At 39.4% G+C, this 5,578-nt stretch overlaps 1 pseudogene; it reads left to right on the top strand.

Moving 5' to 3' along the window:
* The first annotated feature begins 4,061 nt into the window (after window positions 1–4,061).
* LOC125095687 (tubulin beta chain-like) lies at window positions 4,062–5,286 on the top strand (annotated as a pseudogene).
* The last annotated feature ends 292 nt before the right edge of the window (window positions 5,287–5,578 follow it).

Below are 5,578 nucleotides of genomic sequence, written 5' to 3'. Positions count from 1 at the left end.
GGAAATATATACAACATAAATTACCTAATGGTCATAAGTTTCATAATTATAGTAACTTTTCTTCATTGTATTCTTGTTCAGCCATGCTGAATCTTCTTTGGAACATTAAATTTCATAGCTTGGCTCATGTTGTATTATGGCAAATATTATTTTGATTTTTTCATGCATTCCAGGCAGGATATAGAGGTAAAGTGAGATCCATATTGCATTCTTGATTTCCAATTTACCTGAACTTATTAAAAGAACTGTTGGGAGTCATTTAAAAAAAAAAATCCTTATATTGTTTTCCAGGTCACAGATACTCTACTCAGCAGTAAAATTGTCCTTCCTAGTTTCTGCAAGATACTGATTGCATTTCTTATGATATTTTAATAAGTTTATACTTAGAAGTGTTAAAGTTCAGATTTTTGGAGATTTTTACAGAAAAATAATTTGTGTATTTCCAGTATTTTTCAACAATTTCTAATATGCATTGATCAAGAGAGATCTCAGATTTTCTTCCATTTGCTAAATTATTTTCTGTTATTTAATTATATCTATTAGATATTTCATCTAAATTCAGAGTTCTTCGATTTTTTATACAATCATTCCAGCCCATTTTTTTTGTACATGCAATTACAACAGTTAATGAGATTTTATTAAATTTTATTTATTTATTGGTAACCTGGGTGACTCAGGCAGTTAAGTGACCAACTCTTATCTTCTGCTCAGGTCAGGATCCCACAGTGCTGGGATCCAGCCCCGCCTCAGGCTCCTTGCTTGGTGGGGAATCTGTTTTTCCCTCTCTCTGTCTGCTTTGTCATTCTCTCTTTACTAAATAAATAAATCTTTCTAAATTTTTTATTTATTTTTGTTTTACGTAGTTAAAGGTAGTTACATCTTAACTGTACCAGTCAAACCTCACAAAATAATACTTCATAACAACTGAATTTTGCATGAAAAATAATGTAAAGAAAATAAACTATTATGCTGAACAAGACCCCTTGTTTACATTTATTTTAGATGATAACCCTTTGCCAGCAGTTATAAAATCTGCATACCTGATTCACACAACCTCCAATACTAAACAAAATGAAGACAACGTTCTGTGTATTTTAATTTAGGCTCTCAGTAAAACTATTGATACTTTTGATCTGCATTTTGATATCACTCAAATGCTATTTATTATTATATAATAATTAAATAACATATACATATCACCAAAACTGAATGTGAATCCCCCACCAAAGACTTAGCACCTATCATCCTCCTTGCCTACACTTTTCTCCTAGTTCTCCAATGACTGCCTCTACTACCATCTAGATCTCAGCTTCATAGGACCTTAGCAGAGAAGAATTTTGGGGAATCCTATGTAAAGAATCCTCATCCTGGGTCACTCCCTATTATAGCACCCATTTTTATCTCCTCCACAGTATTTATCAATATCTGAATGTTTTTATTTGTTTACTCATGTATTTTTCTGTCTCTGTCGATTAAAATACAAGCTCCATGAGGACAACAACTTTGTCTCTTTGGTTCATCATTGAATCTCTGGTTAATAGAATAGTGCCTGACTCACAGTAAGCTCTCAATAAATATCTATTCACTCATTCATTTAATACACACTTGTTGAATAATACATCTATCATTAAATGAACTCCATACCAGCCCATTTAAAGTCAGGGAAGAGATAGTCCATACAGTTGCCCAAAGCAAAGTGGAATTGATGGATAATGTTAAGATTTTGAAGCCTTGAGGTCATTTGGAGTATCTAGGGTACTTGCAGCAAAGATCATGAAAAGTACCAAGTCTCTTTTTGGCTTTTCTCTTTTAGTATCAATGTTAGAGTGCAGCACTGTGTAGAGCTGGAATTCCCAGCGTCCTATTAAATGGAATTCGCTTGTACACAGAACCTAAATATTTTCACTATATTTTCACTTCCTAAATATTTTCACTTCAACTTGGCCTGAAACTCTATCCAACAGTTACTACTTGTCTTTATATGACTACTACCAAAATGAATATATTTCCTCTAATACAATTTACCTTTCAGTAGATTAAAATTAAATGTTCTGAAGTTCGTTTTCTTTTTTTTTTTTTAAGATTTTTCATTTATCTATTTGACAGAGAGAGATCACAAGTAGGCAGAGAGGCAGGCAGAGAGAGAGGGGGAAGCAGGGTCCCCACCAAGCAGACAGCCCGATGTGGGGCTCGATCCCAGGACCCTGAGACCATGACCTAAGCCGAAGGCAGAGGCCCAATGCTCTGAGCCACCAGGTGCCCCCTGAGGTTCATTTTCAAAGGAAAGTGCCAGCATCTAAAATAATGAGTTAATAGTTTGGTTTCATTTGGGACCAAGGAGAGCTAAAACTATGGGTGGGCCCACCTGTATTAGGGAGACACCTAAGCTGGTCTAATAAGATACTCATAAAACAGGGGTTTAAAAATACAGATGTAACTTTTTCTTATTAGAATCCCAAAAGTGACCCTGCTGCAGCTCATGGGAAAGGGCAAGTATGAAAAATTCACATACCCAGTACTTTAAGACCCATAGCTAGAAGTGTCGCTTTCATTTCTAGTAACATTCCATTAATGAAAATGTAGCTAAAGGACCACATCTAGCTAGCTGTAAGGGAGTCTGAGAAATATGGTTTCTAGCTGGGCAACCACATACCCAGCAGCAAAGCTATAATGGAAGAATGGGAGAAATACTTTTTGACAGCTAGCTATTTCTACCATCAGCTAACAGGAGCATAACGATGGTGGTCCATGAGGAAAGTATTGGATGATTACTAGGTGTATGTTCAAATAAGAAACAAACACATAAACAAAAAATCAAAAGCTTTCAGTAACACAATGCATTGTTGATGCCTATGTTATATTTGGCTTATACAAATATTGAAATGGCAACTTATGCAGTGGATAACTACTTAAAGCCTTTTTAATACTACATCAGAGAATCAAATTGAGAAACCCTGCCACACTGTCATGTACAAAAGCATTTTTTGTTTGTTCTGTATAAAGGAGGTGCAAGGCAAGGCATGCTAGAGCAAAAAGTCAACTCCCAGATGTGAAGTGTGTTCCTTAATAAATACCATGTCATGAACTGTCATATCTTAAGTCTACTTCTAAATATAACTTTCTGTTACTCTACGAATTCAGTGGCACTTGATCTTTTCAAAAAGGTAGCTGCATCCATCTTCTGATTTTTTTTTCTGTTACCTTCTCTTAGCTCTCACAGAAGTGGAATATACATATAACTTTAAACAAATTAAAATATTTGGTCATTTAAATTTTTATTCAATTATTTTTGCCTTTGTAATATTATTTGTGTAATATTATTTAAAGCCACAGGGAAGTACTAAATTATAGCTTCTGCATTTCTACAAATATTTTCTGGCCTACTATCTACAAACCCTGTTTTGGGTACAGAGGATAATTTTTTTTTTTTAATGGATGATTTCACTGCCTCTAGTGAAATAATCTTCAGTCTTTTTAGAGAAAGTAAGGAAGGTTTACTTGTGCCAACACGCCAACTAAATAAAAGGGACATTCTCTAGTTAGTAATGTCAAATAGATTTTAAAGTTCCTGAAATTAGATTTCTTGTTATTGACCATTTCTATTTTTTATTAGACAAGTATAAATTTTAAAACATATCTATACTGTGTCAGTTTCCCTAGTATAAGTAGTAAGTTGATTTAATAAGTAGTACCTTTTAACCTGCACGTAGTGTGCGGGCTATTATCAGGATGCCAACTAGAATACACCTATGTGGCAGACGGATGAGGCATAAAGCTCAAAATCAAAGTATACTAAAAGCTTATGCTTTTATTGTGAAAACTTATAATTCTTCGTATTAGAAAATATAGTCAGTCATAGCAGGGAAGTTCATTCTGAAGTTTAAAAAGTCACTCTTAGCACTCCTCGCGCCAGCTCCTGGGCTCTTGTGTGGTTCTTCCGCCAGCACCACTCTGGCTGTCGCCCAGAGGAAGATCTTGCCCCTCCAGGCCAGCCAGTGCAGAAACCAGATCCACGCCAAATTCGGAAGGTCATCAGCGACAAGCATGGCATCGACCCTGCCAGCATTTACCACAGTGAGAGCGATCTGAAGCTGGAGCAGATCAACGAGTACTACAAGGAGGCCACCGGGGGCAAGTGCGTGCCCTGCACTGTGCTTGTGGACCTGGAGCTGGGCACTATGGTCTCCGTGTGTTTGGGACCCTTTGGGCAAATCTTCAGGCCAGACAACATGACTTCCGGTCAGAGTTACACGGAACAGTGGGCCAAGGAGCACTACACAGAGGGTGAAGAGCTGATCGACTCTGGGCTGGAAGTTGTGAGGAAAGAACGTTAAATCTGTGACTGCCTGCAGGGCTTCCTGCTGACCCACTCCCCAGGTAGGGTGACTGAGCCTGGGATGGGTACCCTTTTCATCAGCAAGATTGGGGAGGGGTGCCCAGACGGGATCATGAACACATTCAGTGTGGCACCCTGGACCAACCTGCGGGACAGGGTGGTGGAGCCCTATGATGCCATGATCTCAGCCCACCGGCTCATAGATAACCCAGACTGAAAGCTATTGGATTGATAACAAGGCCCCCTATGACATCTGCTTTGGAACTTTGAAACTGACCACACCCACCCATGGGGACATCAAACACCTGGTGTCAGCCACCATGAGTGGGGTCACCAGCTGCCTGCCTTTTCCTGGGCTGCTCAATGCTGACCCACACAAGCTGGCTATCAATAGGGTCCTCTTGCCCTGACTACAATTCTGCTTGCCTGGCTTCACCCCACTGACCAGCCAGAGCAGCCAACAGTACGTGGCACTGACAGTGGCCAAGCTCACCCAGCACATGTTCGATGCCAAGAACATTACAGCCGCTACCTGACCACGCCTGCAGTATTCAGGGGCCGCACGTCCACGAAGAAGGTGGATGAGCAGATGCTGAACGTCCAAGACAAGAACAGCAGCTACTTCATTGAGTCGATCCCTAAAAACATAAGACAGCCATCTATGACACACCACCTCGAGGGCTAAAAATGTCTGCCACCTTCAGGAGCAACAGCACAGCCATCCAGAAGCTATTCCAGTGTATCTCAGACTGGTTCACAGACATGTTCAAGCGCATGGAAGCTGTGTGAACTCTATTCACTCACCACCTGTTCTCTGATGATCATGTCTCTGTATGCACTTGCTCTTTTTCCTGTCTTGAGGCCACATTCCGAACAGACTTGGCCATTAAAGCATTTACATAGTGAGAAAATAAAGTCAATCTTCTTATCTTCTTAACTTGAAAATAATTCTAATGGCAATTAAACTCTTACCAAAAGAAATAAAAAAGAAACAGGTTAGAGGAGTTCTCTTTAAACACCATCAACATTGGGTGCCTGGGTGGCTCAGTGGGTTAAAGCCTCTGCCTTCGGCTCAGGTCATGATCCCAGGGTCCTGGGATCGAGCCCCATGTCGGGCTCTCTGCTCAGCGGGGAGCTTGCTTCCCCCTCTCTCTCTCTGCCTGCCTCTCTGCCTACTTGTGGTTTCTCTCTGTCAAATAAATAAATAAAATCTTAAAAAAAAAAAAAGACCATCAACATTAA

The sequence above is a fragment of the Lutra lutra genome, chromosome 1, assembly GCF_902655055.1.
Source record: "Lutra lutra chromosome 1, mLutLut1.2, whole genome shotgun sequence".
Lineage (NCBI taxonomy): Eukaryota > Metazoa > Chordata > Mammalia > Carnivora > Mustelidae > Lutra > Lutra lutra.
The sequence above is the reverse complement of the archived record's forward strand: the minus strand, read 5'-3'. Positions and strand labels throughout refer to the sequence as shown.